Source organism: Dendropsophus ebraccatus, chromosome 5 (genome assembly GCF_027789765.1).
Source record: "Dendropsophus ebraccatus isolate aDenEbr1 chromosome 5, aDenEbr1.pat, whole genome shotgun sequence".
Lineage (NCBI taxonomy): Eukaryota > Metazoa > Chordata > Amphibia > Anura > Hylidae > Dendropsophus > Dendropsophus ebraccatus.
This window is the reverse complement of record NC_091458.1, coordinates 39,807,874-39,825,229: the sequence shown is the minus strand read 5'-3', so window position 1 is coordinate 39,825,229 and position 17,356 is coordinate 39,807,874. Positions and strand designations below refer to the sequence as shown.

General features: G+C 48.1%; 1 protein-coding gene across 1 annotated transcript in view; it reads left to right on the top strand.

Annotated features, from left to right (window-relative positions):
* STARD13 (StAR related lipid transfer domain containing 13) overlaps nt 1–17,356 on the top strand; it is a 225,193-nt gene that overhangs the window by 68,504 nt on the left and 139,333 nt on the right. The gene's annotated exons all lie outside the window — the stretch shown is intronic.

The window sequence follows — 17,356 nt, the reverse complement described above, 5'->3', positions numbered from 1 at the left end:
GGGCACTTTTTTGCTTGGACCGGGGAGGAGGTGGCCGAGGGAAAAGATGTCCACTCACCTCCCCGCTTCCAGCAGCGGGTACCGCGTGAAACACACCCTAAGGAGTGAATCCACAGCATAAGGGAAAAGCATGAGATTGTGAGGGGTCCGACCTCGGGGCCCCCTGGAGATATCTAGAGCAGCGCCCTGACCGATTTGTTTTGAATGGAGTTGCAAGTCAGCATGTGACTCACAGGTCCATTCATTCTCTATGGAGCCACTGGAAAAGGCAGAGTACAGCAGTCTGGGGTCAAGGCAGATAAAGTCCACTCAGAAATTAATGATGGACTGATGGAGAGAAGAGGAGAGCTAAAAAAAAAAAAAAACTTGTCAGAGAATATCTTCAATGGTGGACTGTACAGATGCCAGGACACAGCAGAGGCTGTAGAACAGAAGCTAAACAAAATTTTTGAAAAACACTTTTAAAGAGAATTTTTTGGTACCATCATAAGTACAAGGCAAGAATAAAAACAAAATAGCATTTAAAGGTGTCCTGGGGGAATGATAGATGGAATGAGTTGCAGAAGCTGTAAGAGAGTGTGACGCTTTTATGCTTTACTATCTCTTTAATGCCTGCAACCAAAACACTGCCATTAAGTAAAATCTTGTGAATAAAACATGTTGCTCAAAAGTCAGGCTATTATTTGAGACAAAGAACCACATTATATTATTAATATATAATAACATATCCTGGAGGGAAGGGCAATGTGTTACACCTCCATTGTGCTCATTAGTTTACTACTTTTATATTAGATGACAATTATATCTGTATAATGTCACCTTACACCACAGTAAGGCATTATTCTTTCATACATCTATTTTCCACCACTCTACCGGTCTCCTTGATTCATCAACCGCAACAAAACTGGAGCACTTCCTAGAAAAGGTCCTCAGTTGCCCAGAAAGCGTACAGATCAAGGGTTGATCTCTGTCCAAATTTGATTGTAATAACTTGTCACTTGCGTAAATTCAAAGACTAGTTTTCTTTTCTTGTTCGGAGATAACATGAAATAGCATCCACCTTCCTTTCCCACAGTCTGTAGAAGCCTAATCTTAATCCTTGGCTAGTGTCGTCTGTCCGCTCTTAAGTGCCTGATATTCTTCTTTCACCACATCTTTTTTATTGCTGCTCGCTAGTCACATTCTCGCTATTTTTAAGATTGTGGACACTGGAGAAGGGAGGCAGATGTATTAAGAAATTCAGGCGGTGCTGATTACATGTAAATGTGTGAATACTGAGAATGAAACAAAATAAAATGTATTAATGTTGGACTTAAAGGGAATCTTTCAGCTCTATATCATGCTCAGAGCTGCAGACATGGGAATATAGCTAATTTGGGGATAAAGGAAATTATACCTTCCTATTAGCTGATGGCTGTTTGCTAAATTATAATATCTTATTATCTATAGAGTTATTGAGGCCAGGGTGAGCTGCAGCATGCACGCTTCCTCTCTCCCCCACCACTCTTTGCCTTTAAGCCTGTTAGAAAAACATTTTATAACAAATTGAACAGCCATATTGGAAGATTCTGAGTTGACAGAATGTGGGATCCCCTCCTGTGAACCTTCATTTATCATCATAGAGGAAAGTGTCTACTGTCTTCTCTCAGTATAGTAGATAAAGCATGTCTTTGCATTACATAAACCATTGATTTAAATAGGACATGAGTTCATTCATTTCCCCTCGGGGTTGCGAAAGTGCCTCCAGGTTCTCTCACTATTTTCAGCATCTGGGGTCCAAGAAGTAGAGCACCAAATTATTAGTTATTTATTGGGTATTCATTTTCATAAGAAGGGTTGGTCCAAATTGGAATTTTTTGAACAAGTGAGTTTTATAATTTTTTTTTATTGTTGGCCCTACATGTATGGTCTTCCTCTCTGCTAAAATATAGGTGACTAATCAATTCTATAACAATCTTTATTCTGAGCATTGATATGATTCACTTCTTTCAGACTCCCTACTTCAAATATATAAAAGTTTGATCAGAAAATCCTATGTAACATTTCTATAACACAATGAATAAAAAAAAGTCTAGGCCTAGCCTTTGTGTTACGAAACAGAAGACACACAAATGTTACTGGCAGATAAGAGACACGTCCTGTAATGCATTTCGTAATCTCCCGCAGTCTCTTTAACACCTAGAGGTTATTGTGAGAATTTGATTCTGGAAAGAGTAAATTAGCATTTATTACTTATCAAGTATTCAGCTTTATAAGTGTAGGGGGTACAGAGATCGGTTTGGGGCACAGTTACTTACCTTGCACATGCTTCAGTTTATTGACTTCTCACAGTCTTGTGAAGAGGAGAAACCCTGACATTTTACACTAATGTTCATACTGTAGTTTTCATTGTTGCACTTGCATTGTTTAATATCGATCACAACCGATAGTTGTTGGTAGTCTGTGGTGGGAAGCATTTTCAAAATACCAATCTTTAATCCTGGTATCCAGTAAGTATTAATTGGAGCACAGGTGCAGCAACCTGTAGTCATACTGCCTCTCTACTGTGCAGACTGCTGTTGCCCCTCTAGTGTGGAGACTCTGTGACTACATGCTACTGCCCCTCTAGGGTGGAGACTCTGTGACAACATGCTGCTGCCCCTCTAGGGTGGAGACTCTGTGACTACATGCTGCTGCCCCTCTAGGGTGGAGACTGTGGGACTACATGCTGCTGCCCCTCTAGGGTGGAGACTCTGTGACTACATGCTGCTGCCCCTCTAGGGTGGAGACTCTGTGACTACATGCTGCTGCCCCTCTAGGGTGGAGACTGTGGGACTACATGCTGCTGCCCCTCTAGGGTGGAGACTCTGTGACTACATACTGCTGCATCTCTAGGGTGGAGACTCTATGACTATATGCTACTGTGGCTCCTCTAGGGTGGAGACTCTGTGACTACATGCTGCTGACCCCTCTAGGGTGGAGACTACTTGGTATGTACTGCTGCTCCTCTAGGGTGGAGACTCTGTGACTACATGCTGCTGCCCCTCTAGGGTGGAGACTACTTGAGTATGTACTGCTGCTCCTCTAGGGTGGAGACTCTGTGACTACATGCTGCTGCCCCTCGAGGGTGGAGACTGTGGGACTACATGCTGCTGCCCCTCTAGGGTGGAGACTCTGTGACTACATACTGCTGCCCCTCTAGGGTGGAGACTCTGTGACTACATGCTGCTGCCCCTCTAGGTTGGAGACTCTGTGACTATATGCTGCTGTGGCTCCTCTAGGGTGGAGACTCTGTGACTACATGCTGCTGACCCCTCTAGGGTGGAGACACTTGGTATGTACTGCTGCTCCTCTAGGGTGGAGACTCTGTGACTACATACTGCTGACCCCTCTAGGGTGGAGACTACTTGGTATGTACTGCTGCTCCTCTAGGGTGGAGACTCTGTGACTACATGCTGCCGCCCCTCTAGGGTAGAGACTGTGGGACTACATGCTGCTGCCCCTCTAGGGTGGAGACTGTGGGACTACATGCTGCTGCCCCTCTAGGGTGGAGACTCTGTGACTATATGCTGCTGTGGCTCCTCTAGGGTGGAGACTCTGTGACTACATGCTGCTGACCCCTCTAGGGTGGAGACTACTTGGTATGTACTGCTGCTCCTCTAGGGTGGAGACTCTGTGACTACATGCTGCTGACCCCTCTAGGGTGGAGACTACTTGGTATGTACTGCTGCTCCTCTAGGGTGGAGACTCTGTGACTACATGCTGCTGACCCCTCTAGGGTGGAGACTACTTGAGTATGTACTGCTGCTCCTCTAGAGTGAAGACTCTATGACTACATGCTGTTGCCCCTCTGGTGGTGGTGGTGGTGGTGGTGTGTGTGTTGGGGGGGGGATACAAGCCACCAGGGATGTGGCTGGCTCCCTTTATTTTCCAAGAATAAGCTTTGAACCAACTGTTTGAAACCAATAATCTGGAAGTAGAAGTTTTGTAATTTGGTAATATTTTGAAGTCAAAATACCTCCTTTAGCACAAATTTCATAGTTATCGATTGCTGTTAAGATTGGGTATTCTTCCCTTTAAGCTAATATAAGAGAAATGTAATAGAGTACTTTGTGTATGTAAATGACTTCTTCTTTAAAGGAAATGAATATCTCTCTGGTAGAACCTGAGTAGTGACCTATTACCCTTACAACATTTAAACATTTAAAGGAATATCCGCCACACCAGAACCTCCCATCTGTAGACAGTAGTTTTGAAGTGTTTGCTCCTCAGGAGTACATAGTGGGTTCTGGTTGGCTGGTTGACATTGCTCACACAACACTAACAAACCTTCCATAGTTTTGTATGAGCCACTGAACACATAGGGTCGGACATTTTATGCTGTCTTCACATGGAACTTCAGAGACCTCTATGATTGATGTCGACAAGACAAGTTTTTAATATTTTATGACTTTATTCGAGCTTTCTTCGTAACTCTTAACTTCTGACCTACATATTCTGACAAGCTTTTCATGCATCATTCTAGAGCAGCAAGCAGCTGTCACATGATAAATGAACAATATAAAGAAAAACAAATGGACGGAAGAATGATGGAACCGATTCTTGTAAATGTGTTTCATTTGGTATAAACTTTCTTAGTTCTGCATCTCACATTCCCCTGCTGGCTATAATATTTGATTGAGTGTGTGGTTGGCTTCTTAGAGGTAGGAAATGAATCATTATAGAGTAAATAGTGCGGCTTTGGCAGTTCTGCATTTATCATGTTTCCTCAATAAATAGGCTTTTAATATAAGTGTTCATAACTAATTGTAAAAAAAAAGCATGCCCACCTGTTAACGTCATGTCAATTTTCGATCCAACATTTAAGGTAAAAATTTTTCTTAAAGGATACCTATCATTCTGACATGTTATAGTTACATGCTTCAAAGTTTCGAATAGAATCGAATAGAATCTGGGAACCCAAGTGAGAGGAAAGGCACTTGACCTGGGTAAGGCAGATTACGGGGAGAGGGAACAAACCTGATACCTGACCTTACCCTCCCATCTTACCAATTCCCTTTTGCCCCCAATAACGGACACCATGCTGAGTGACATTTGGAAAGTACTGGCCACAGCAGCCTCTTTATTAAATAGAAAACATAAATAACTTCGTAAACATTTATTATCATAGCAACTTTATGATTGTATCTGTAAACATTAATAACCCTAGCAACAATATGGGGCGGTAACGGATAGCCCAACCAAGCAGTACAAATGTAACTATGGTCCCCAGTCGCACCGCGCTGGCTCAGGGATGGCAAATATGCCATGTACTGCTGTCCCTTAAGAGGTAACCACCTGTACCGAATCGAACCCACACTCCATATAACAAAACAGGGGTTCCCCATCACTTAAAATGGGCCCCCGAACCAACTCACTCAGGGCCATCCGTGACCACCCCTCCACCACTGCGAGCAAGGCCGACCCCTTGGGCTTGGGAGTCCCTCCAAACCTTTAATGCGATCTCAATGCCGTCCTGGAGATTGGACGACCAGAGGTCCATACCGACCTCGTTTAGGTGAACACCATCACTCTGCAAAAAACCCCAGCTAGGTACTTCAAAGTTCCTGTGCCGAACTACAATCCCGCCGTTGCGCACCACAAAACGCGAGACTTCCCTATTAACCCGCCCTCTAGCACTGTTAAGACGGTCAACTGAGCGGGCCTGGCGCCAAACAAAACGTGCCACCATCTCGGACCATACCACTATAACACCCGGAAACATGGACCAAAGCCGGAGCAGGTCAAATTTTATATCCCGGATGAGGTCCCTGGAGGAACGAGCTCCCATGTCGTTTTCCCCAACATGCAGAACTAAGATGTCTGGGGCCCGATCTAGCCTGGCGTAAAAATGGATATCAGGCAAAACCCCGCTCCACAGCATGCCCCCCACACCGATCCACCGAACATGCACTTCGCTCCGCGGAAAGCCCAACTGCCGGCCGTCAGGTCAAACGTCCGCACGCCTGGCACCACGATGCACATATGAGTGCCCGAATATCCACACCAGGCAGGCCCCATCTAGAAAACAAAAACACACAACACAAATACAAAGGAGGGGGAGGGGGGGGGGAGGAGGTAAATCAGTCACAGAAAACCCAAACGAACATACGAACGGAACCGTGAAGATTCCCAACGTCCAATCTGCCGAACCACACCATCCGCCAAACCACATCTAACGGCTTCCGTTGCCGCCCCAATCCGGAAGGAGTGCGATGCGAACTCCCGGGACGGTAGGCCCAGCCGCTCCAGGCCCTTCCGGAACACGGCAACAAATTGAAAACGGGACAACGCCCTCCCGTCCTGATGGACGAGAAAGGAGCTGCCCTGCCCCTGAGGCCGCAACCTCAAGTAGTCACCCACACACCGGACTGGGCAAGCGGGAGAGCCGTCAACAGGGTAAAGCACCACCGTCTTACCCCTCCCGTCTTGGTCAGTCTTGGAATGACGAAGCAAGCAAGACACTTGATCGGCTGCCCATGAAACATCTGCACACAACATACCATCGTCAGACAGACATGACCGACTAATAAGCTCACTGATCCTAAAAGCCCCAAAGAAGGCCAAAGAAAAAGCAGCTCGGAACAAGGCACTTTCGTAACTATTCACACACAAACCATCCAAAACACCCAGGAGACTTACCAAAATACCAAAAGACACCGGCCGCCTAGCATCCCGAGACACTCTACACCTCTTGTACCCTGCCACCGATTGACGAACAACAAAATCCCTTGTAACATCCTGAACCCCTAGCAAACGAAACCAATAAGACAAGCCCGCAAGCTTCCTTGCTAAACCAGATGCCGACACCCCTTCACTAAAGGCATCTCCCACAAACATCAACAAAAGCGGCACCAGGTCCCCACTCAGACCATCCGACCCCGCATTCCCACAAAAATGCAACCACTCTTGCCAGGCAGACACCCGGCTCCTCCACGTGGAACCAGCGACAGCACACTCAATCAGACGGAAGGCGTTCCTGAGACTATGCTCCACAGCCAGGCCGGGCAGGTCCTCCCCTGCTGATCCGCTTCCGGGGCCAACTCGCGGAAACGATGCCACTGTGAACGAGAGAGTGAATCAGCAATGGAGTTCCGAACCCCCGGCAGATGACGAGCCGAAAGCCATGCATTCAACTCAAGCCCACGCAAAACTAAATGACGTAACAAATTAACCACAGGCGGGGAGGAGGCGGACAAGCTGTTGATTGCTTGAACCACAGAGAGGTTATCGCAGCAAAAACGGACCTTTTTACTATGAAACCGAGGTCCCCACACTTCCACCGCTGCCACTATAGGAAAAAGCTCGAGCAACGCCAGGTTCCGAATAAAGCCACACTCACGCCAAACCTCAGGCCATTCTCCCGCAAACCATTCTCCTGCATAGTAAGCACCAAAACCGACAGAACCCGAAGCATCCGTGAAAAGCTCGATATCCACATTCTCCACCCAATCATCCATCCACATTGAACGGCCATTATAACGCCCTAGGAACTCGGACCACACCCGAAGATCAGCACGATGATCAACCGTCAGGCGAATGAAATGCAGAGGGGAGCGGACACCCGCCGTCGCGGAAGCCAGGCGGCGGCAAAATATGCGCCCCATCGGCATGATGCGGCGGGCAAAGTTAAGCTTGCCCAATAAGGACTGAAGCTGGCGCAGGCGCACTTTGCGCGAACCCAAAAAATAGCCCACCACAGCCCGCAAATCTTGCAGCTTGTCCGGGGGCAGGCGGCATTCCATTGCAACCGAATCAATTTCGATGCCCAGGAAGCGAACAACAGTCGCCGGGCCCTCGGTCTTGTCCGGTGCCAATGGAATGCCAAACCTAGTCGCCACTCGTTCAACTGAATGCAGTAAAACAGAACACACCGCAGACCTTGCCGGGCCGACACACAAGAAATCATCCAGGTAGTGCAGGACCGACTGCAAACCCGACTCCTCGCGAACGACCCACTCGACAAACGTGCTAAATGCTTCAAAGTAAGCACAAGAAATCGAGCACCCAATTGGTAAACAACAGTCCACATAATACTGCCCTTCCCACATACAGCCCAACAAGTGAAAACACTCCGGGTGCACCGGTAACAACCGGAAGGCCGCTTCGATGTCCGTTTTGGCCATCAGCGCCCCCGGTCCACACCGCCGCACCCAAGCTACTGCCCGATCAAATGAAACATATGAAACCGAACAAGCCTCCTGATCGATACCATCATTGACCGACCCGCCAGAGGGGTAGGACAAGTGATGGATCAAGCGGAACTTGTTGGGCTCTTTTTTGGGTACCAAACCTAAAGGAGAGACCGGCAGGTGAGGCCACGGCGGATCCGCAAACGGTCCCGCCATGCGCCCCAGGGCAACCTCCTTCGCCAATTTTTCACCCACCAGGTCCGGACGGGCTCTTGCCGACTTCAGGTTTGGTGGGCGAAAAACTGGCGCAACGGGAGAAAAGGGGATACGGAAGCCATACTGAAAGCCCTCGCGCAGGAGTCTGGCCGCCGTCTGGTTGGGGTACCTACTTAGATGAGGCAGCATCGCCCCGAGCTTCACTGGCGTCCGACCCTTTGCGCAAAGACTCAGTGGGACGTCCTTTTGACCGTCTAAAACATCGAGACTGGGGGTGATTTCCCCCGCAGGTACTGCATTCATGCTTGAACTTACAGTCTGCATTGAAACGACATCGGCCCTCGTTGAACTGCCAACAACAGCCTGGGCGCTGAGCGGCCGGGTTCCCGGCCGGAGTGGCCGATCCCCCGGCCCCCCAACGAAACGGCTGGGATGGCGCGCGTGCCGCTGCCATAAGCCGCATCCATAAAGCAATGTCTTTATGGTCCCAGCGTAGTGACGGGCGAACAGCTTTTCGTTGCCTAAACTGTTCATCATATCTCAGCCAGGCAGTGCCCCCATAGACCCGGTAGGCTTCACCTATCGAGTCCATGTAGCAAAACAGGGCCGAGCAATGCTGAGGGGCCCTCTCCCCAACGACACTGGCAAGGATGGCGAAAGCCTGCAGCCAATTGGAGAACGTACGGGTTATCAATCGATACCGCCGCTTCTCCTCCTCCTCCTTTTTGCTCTCGTCAGCCTTGCCCTTGTCAATGTTAAACTTCTCCAGTGGGAGAAGGGAGAATATTTCTACATATTCGTCGCGCCAGATTTTATCGCGCACATCTTGCTTTAGATGCGCCCCCAAGGGGCCATCAAAGCAAACATACACTTCACCCCTGGCTGAATCATCCAGCCGGAGTGAAGCATCCCCTGTCGCAGCCACAGCCGCGGGCGCAGCAAAAGTCGCTGGCATTGGAACCGCGCTACCCCCGAGCCATGCAGCAACTGGCGTGACCTGAGCCGCTGGAGTAGTTTGCACTCCAGGGGCTGCTAATACTACGGAAGCCGCCTGAGCAATTGGACTTGCCTGCGCTCCAGCTGCCCTCTGCGAACCAATCGTCGTCTGCGCACCAATCGTCGCCTGCGCGCCAGTCACTGCCTGCGAACCAATCACCGCTTGCGCACCAGACACCACCCTTACACCTAGATCAACAGGCGCACTAGAAACCACCTGCGCACTCCCCCCAGGGACCACGGTATCCGCCCGTGGGCTAACATTCTGCGCCACCAATTCACGCATACTCGCTAGAAACTGAATAACCGCTTCACCCACACCTGGAAACAGCCCCCCACTCGCAGACGCATGACCCACGCCAGGGACCATACTGCCACTCACAACACTCTGTCCACTAACCACACCCCTTCCACTCATACCGGAAACAGCAGAAGACAAGACAGAAGACACAGACACAGGGAGAGACTCACCAGGCTGACTCTGGACGGGAGCCGGAACAGCCGCAACTGTGGAATCCAGTAATGGGACGGTCCTGGGGGAAACTTCACCCTCTTCCGGGCTCTCATAGGCATCGTCGTCGGATTGGGGGCCCACGGCATCACCGATGTCAAGCGCGCCGGGAGAAGGAGCAGAACTCCGCCCCCGCGCCTGTATAGCTGGTGGGCGAACGTTGGCGGGAGAACGGGCTGTAGGCGATCGGCGGCGTGCACGAGCCGCAGCTCTATGAGCCCCCCCTCGAGCAGGAACATGTGGGATGGGCGGGCTATCAACCCCCCGGTCTGTAGGGACAGTCGCAGAGGAGATAGCTGGGGCAGATGTGCGGACTCTACCCTGCCTCCCCTGCCTGTGTGTCTTCCGGGAGCCAGTCTCCCTCCGGCTCACTCGACGGGCTGCCCCCTGCTGGCGTTGGTAAGAAGGGCCAGCCGCAGCAGCTCCGGACAGAGAAGCCGGCACAGAGGAGGAGGAGAGAGCAGGAGGAGCCTCCCCCTGCTGACCGGAGCCCCGACGCGCTGCGGGATTCCTCCCAGCCTCTCTCCCAGGCCCAGGAGCTGCAGGCTGGTGAGAGAGGGCTGGAGGGTCCTGCAAAGGGCTCCCTACACGCCGGGTGCGGCGGGGCGCTTCGGGACTAAGCCGCTCCGGCGGGCGCCGGCGGCGTGCGGGCGGTCGGCCCCCCAAGGTGCCCGGGCCTCCCCCCGCCTCCCGAATCACCTGAGTGAGCTGCTCCTGCAGCCAGTTAGCCCCATGGCGCGCCGCAGCTTCTCTCAGGGAAGCCATGAAGGAGTCAGCGTCGGACGACATGTTGCTCCTGTCTCAGGTCCGGACGCTGCAGAATGAGGTAAGCTCCTCCCCCCCCCAGCCTATTTCTACCCCCAACTACTACCACTCCCCCCACGCTACTACTACTACTCCCTTTGGCTCCTTCATAAATCCACTCGCCCCCTGAATGGCTGCTACTCACTGCCATAGCAACCCTATACTAGCAGCCTGGGACCCTCAATTAACCCCTTCCTGCCCACCCTGTCACGTACGGGCTGCACTACACTGCGCCCGTTTTCGCCCTCCCTATGTAGAATTTTGTAGAAATACAGGCCGAGGCACTATGTAGAATTTTGCATGACAGAAGCAAAACCAATTGGATCCATAACTTTTTCATTTTCTGTGTACACAGCTCTAAGATTTTTTTGCAGGATGGCCTGTAGTTTGCATTTGCTTCCCCTTGGGGTTTAATATATAGGTCATTTTTTTTCCAGATGGGGGAGAAAGGAGGGATTGAAAACAGCTATTTCAATTTTGTGTTTTGCAGATTTTTTAGGCAATGGGTCTACATATATGTGTAGAACGGACATACTAGTCAATTTATCTTTGAATCTAACTGGAATTAGAACAAAATGCTCAGAATTTATTCAAAAGAATTATTGCTTTTCAGTGTAATAGTGCCAACCTGTTCAGCCTTACAGACTTTACTCACAGCAGACCTAAGCGCCTCTAGCTACCATGGTAATCCTATGGAACCCCATAACCGTGTTGGAGTTCTCTGTTATTCTGGCAGCTAAAGGGGGTGTATGGCTCTGTACAACTGTCATGCTACTGCCACTGATTATATAGGTAGAGTTGTAGTGCAGTGTCCCAGAACGCAAGGACTACTACTCCTATTATGGCCATTTCTATTGCTGTGTCCATGCCTGTTCTGGTAAGTGTTTGCACTGCAACTGCTGCTGGTTTTCCCCTAGTATTCTCTGGTAATGTGCATTCTCATGTGTATTCTCATGTATTCCTGTGTATTATTACATTGTACAGTGGTATGCAAGGCTGTTGATCACGTGACCGTGCCCTGTAACCATGGTTCTTCCAATGGCCGACTAGCTCTGGCCAGGAGCAACCATGTGACCTCCCACTTCCTCCTAACAGGGTCTTCCCCCTGCTTCCAAGCAAGGAGGGTGTGTGTCGTCCCTCTCCTACCTCAGAGGAGTTGGACTTCTTCTTTGCAGCTTCCACTTCACCACGAGAAGTGTGGATCGAGTGCTCTGCTGTATTCCAGTCTTCGGCTGTATCTGCCTGCTCAAGTGTCCAGAGTCTTCTCTCTCATCTGGGTGTCATTCCGTTATCTCTCCTCATCGCTACAAGGATTCACAGCAAGTATTCTTCTCCAGTAAACTACCCAGCAACGCTATTTCTCTCATACTCCTACTCCCATCATCCGGCACGTATTCTCACAGCCTATGCAGCACCACTCCTGCTTTATTTGTCAAAGCCTGCTATATACCCGGTTGCATCCGGACAGAACTGTTGCTACTAGTTACCTCATCTATAATAAAACCGCTGTTACTGAACCCTGGCATTGGTGTCCACTAACTGGTGCCCTGACTAAGTGCAGCGAAGAATCGCATGCCCATCATCACCCGCAGATTCCACAAACCGGCCCTACAGCTGTGCCGCCCTCAGGCCTATACCGTGACAAGTATAACCCCTGCAGCTGCCCCGGTCATTGCCCGCTCATAACACCAGCACTGTGGAAGTGGCCCCCAGGGGCCAGGGCATCGCAGTAGTAGTTCACAAGATCCTTCAGATATCTACATATGTGTCACAGATAGTGTTGACTGGACTTGCAGTTGCAGTTGACTGGAAGTGCAACTTGTTCAGGTTCAGCAACGTTCTCCAAACCGGAATGCTTGGTATTGAGAAGTTGGATGCCACCCAAGGGAAAACATAGATACAGCTTATGGCTGCCTATGGCTGTCTCAATGTTTTCTAGGGTTCTCTGGCATGGCATCAAACTTCTCCAACCTTCGGGAGTCAAATGTTGAGTGTTCAGGTCTGGAGAGCGCTGCCGAACCTAAAAAGATTGGCAAGTCCACACAACATTAGTCACAGATATGCAAAAAGAGTAAAAGCCTCCAGCATCATGGAATAAAATGTTCAGTTTTCATTCATTGCATTAAAATCTCCATACAAATGCAGAAAAGGGGGCCTTAAAAATGCATTGGCATCTCTATGTCTCCCACTGAGATCACCGACGTCTCCAATGACAATCCAGAAGCCCTGCAGCCATCTGTGATCTAAGAGGGAGACAAAGTAGCTGTAAAAGTTTGCTCGCTAGCTCCCAGGGTCCCGACCACTGAAGATGTCAGCAGCCTGACCACCACTCAAAGAATGGTGGTCGGTAACCTAGGCAATGAGATGTTAACCATAGTGTAAGAGGATAGGGCCAAAATGCAAAAGTAAGCAATTTTGCTAATATAAAGCATTTGTAAAATTGTTTACTTTTGCATTATCTGTTTACAAAAATGGAATTGATTAGAACGCCCCTTTAAGGGGGGGTAAACTATATAGTGAATTAAACAGATTATCTGCCAAAGATTTGAAGCCAAAGCCAGAAACAGACTATAAACAGAGATCGGGTCATAAAAGAAAGCCTGAAATTTCTCCTCTTTTCAAATCCATTTCTGGCTTTGGCTTCAAATCTTTGGCAGATAATCTGTCAGATGCTCTTTCTGTGTAAATGGACCCTTAGCACGTCTTATCATCAAGAACAATATAGAATTGTATAGAAAATGAAGTACATGGAAAAAGAGATCTGAGGTGAGCACTGTCAGGCAGAAAACCAGAAGAGCATGTGCAAAACTCTTGTTTATTTGGATTTTCCATAGTGACTTACGCTTTCCAAGAAGAATTTCAATGTCAACAAACTAGATTTGAGGAAAGACTTGTAAGAACCTCCTGTTTCGTATCTCATATACTAAGGTGAAGACACATTGATATTATTCATTGATATTATCTCTGTCTGATATGATGAGATATCAAGATTAATTTGGCCGTGAGTCTCACATCCATGCTCTGCTCTGTTTTAGGGGACAGACATTATTTTGGATCTCACTTTTGATTACATTCATAGATTACATTCTCTATACAGGTTTCAGCTTGTGTATTGCAATAAAAGATGAAATCTGTATTTTCCGTTACAGAACTTAACCCTTTCATGACCAGTGGGCATTGATGCCTTAGTGCCCAGGTCGTTTTAGAACTTCATCTTATGGGATCATAATGATGCCATAAGCTGAAGCCCCTAGCTCTGCCCCCTCTCCTCTGTCCCCTGCTGCTGTTAGAAGCTTGTAACAGCGCAGGGAAGAGATGAGGGGGCAGAGCTCCTGGCAGCGCACCAGCCTTACCTCCCTCCCTACTCTGCCAGGATCCATAACCAGCAAACTGGAAGCAAGGGCTCTGCGATCACTTTGCAGAGCCCCGATGGTTGTCAGACAGGGTATCTGTAGAGGAAGAATTAACTGTCTGGAGCCCTATAGGTGCTGCGGTTGTGCCTACCACAGTATCTATAGGGTTAACTCTCAGCACCAGAGCGCGGCATCTCCCCGGCTATCACTGACAGCCGGGACCCACCACGGATGACACAGGCGCAGATTCTGTGGTTCCTGGATCGTAAATTAACCTTGTTGCAGCTTCGGGCATAGGCTGCAGCAATGTTTTAAACAACATAGGAAGGGTTGAAATCAGCTCACCTTATTAATGTCTTGAATCTCAGTGCATTCGGGAGGGTGCACAGTTCCTGCGGTGGCTGACCACCCGTGGATACAATAGACTGCAAAATGTGTGGTTCCGGCACTCCAAGATACGTTTAAAAGATAACTTTTATTAAATCATAATGTTGGTGCATTATACTTATCGCATTCGTGTTGACCCCCGTCCGCCATCTTGGGACAATGACGTTGTCTTTGGGAGGCCGGCCGAAGCGCTCCATCCGTCCCTCATGCCGGTCCCCCTATGCCGCATCATCAGCTGCTCAGCCGCGATTGGCTGAGCACAGTTATGCTCAGCCAATCGTGGCTGAGCAGCTGATGACGCGGCATAGGGGGGCGGCTGGAGCGGTTTGGCCGGCTTCCCGAAGACTACGTCATTGTCCTAAGATGGCGGACAGGGGTCGACACAAATGCGGTAAGTATAATGCACCAACACTTGCGGGTCTAGCGTGGGTGTGGGGAAACACGGGGAAGGGGGCCATTCACATACATAACACACATTACAAAGTTGTATAACTTTGTAATGTGTGTTATTTTGTGAATAAATGTTTAGCGCCGCACTACCCCTTTAAAGGCAACTAGTCATGTTCTAGGTGGCATGCAAACCCTTCGAGTAACGTATAGCTCTCTGACACTTTGCCCTATAGTCTGCATCAGGGTGGCGTTTTCAAAATATGGCTCTTTATTCCCCCCCCCCCCCCTCCTGTGCTCAGTAAGTAGTCAGGGGGGCAAGGCAATAGGTGGTTCATTCCAACAAGAGTCGATGCACAGGCACAAGTGTTCTCTCTCAAGTATTCTATTACCTCTACCTCATCCTCCAGTATAAAGTACTCTGTCAATGTAAAGCTGTATGTTTTGCTGCACACAAGTACCCTCAGAGTAAACAAGATTTTATTTATGGTAAAGAGACTCTGTGATTCCTTGTCCCACACCAACACAGTATACACACACTTCTTGGGACATTTCCCCTTTCTGTGGGTGGCAGTACCAATAGTCTGGGAGGATCACTACTCCACTCCGGCCCACCGTGATAACAACCCAAGGGACCCCGTAGCTGCCTGGCAGGTCACTGACCACAGGGGAACAAGGTGTAACCAGCCCTTTCAAATAAAAGCAGGTGTGCCACCATACCTGTGTGCCCAATCGGCATAAGGTATTGAGGGGAGGGGAAGTGTTACATGACACCAGTGATGTGAACAAATTAACCCTTAAGCCTTTGTTATAAAAAAAAAAATCATAAAATTGTTCTTTGGACTTCAAATAAGGGTTATTTTCCATAGGTTTATTGAGTACATTAATGAAGAAGGAAATAGCTTAATTGAATTACCACCTTTTATATGACTTGTTAATGATGTGTCACTACTACTGTGTTCACACGCTTAGGTAACAAGATTTATATCACACATTTTATTAAACTCTTTTGATATACATGCCTGAGTTGTCTACCCCTCTCTTTCTCTATATGTAAATATTACATTTTAGAGACAGTAGTCATTTTCCATGTCAATGGCTGCACGGTTGTCTCATGATGAATATACTTGTCCATACACCTTATTACTGATTAATAATTGTATTGAAAGATTAGTTTAGAGGGGTTGTCCTCTCAAATTGTACATAGTATATAGTGGTCTTTGTTAAGGGTGTAGTTTTCTTAAGAGAGATGATATTTTAGAGAGGTGGTCCTCCCAAAAAGTACATAGCATATAATGGCCTTTGTAAAGGGTTTAGTTTTCTTAAAGTGATGTCTTGTGAAGAGGTTTTCAATAACTCATTGCTTAATTTGGCAAAAGAACATAAATTAGTGGATTTTATCCGAAGACTGAGGCCGAAACTGAACTGTTCGAATTCTACAACGTTCTCTAAACCCGAGACGTTCTGCATTTGACTCCCCTCAGCTGGAGAGGTTGGAGGCAGCCCAAGGGAGTCCTGGAAAATATGGATACAGTCTATGGTCTCTCTGCTCAATACTAGAAATGAGGTCAAATATCCCAGAGTGAATGGAGTCATCGTGAGTATTCTCGACCACCACTCCAGTTACTCTCCATAGAATTTCTGAACATTGCTGGGTGTTGAGCCACATAGACAATGAATAGAGCGGTAGCTGAACATGCACACCGTAACTTCATTCACTCAGGGACGTTTGACCTCCATTCTCATGATCGGTGGGAGCCCCGAGTTATTCCCAGTCTTTATTCTTGGACCATAGGATGTAAGGTCCTATGGAGCTAGGTCCACTAAATTGTCCAGCCGCTGAAGAATCTTAGGATCTTGACCCCTCGCCATTGTCATACACATTAGAAAGCTGTCAACAAAACGCCTGTTTGGCCATCAGCTATTTCTCATAACTCTTCCATGAACATACACACTTAGCTCAACCAAGCATGTTTTTTTCAGTAAAAGACGGGGCTGAGAAGTAACCAGTGCCGGCCAGTTTGGGCAGCAATTTATCTTCTGAAGCGACAAAGCATTGCGCTTGTTGAAATCTAACATTCCCAATGTTTCTTGTCCTTCAGGCACAGTTTAGAGGCCCCATACACATTGTTCTGTTATCTAATATTCCCAACATTGGCAAATTAAGCCGGCTTTCATGTAAGATATATGTCCAGTTTATGTTATAGCTTACATCATTATGTGGATATCATCACGGTCCATTATAAGACATTCATTACCTTATCTTAGCTTTACATTTTTATGTTGTTTTTACACTCTAGTTCACCTCCTTTTCTCTAGTTTTGTCACTGGAGATAAATGTCTTTGTCAGATATGGCAGCTGGATTTTCATATCAAGTAGACATACACCAAGGAATCTATCAATGTACAATACCCACCAGTCTTCACCTAATACCACTGGTGTTCTTATGGTTAATAGTTTGACGTCAGAAATCATTGGAGGTTCCCGTGTAGACTAAACACTAGCAAGCTCCACTGACTCCTTCAGCTTTTTTCTATTCTGAATCCAAAGT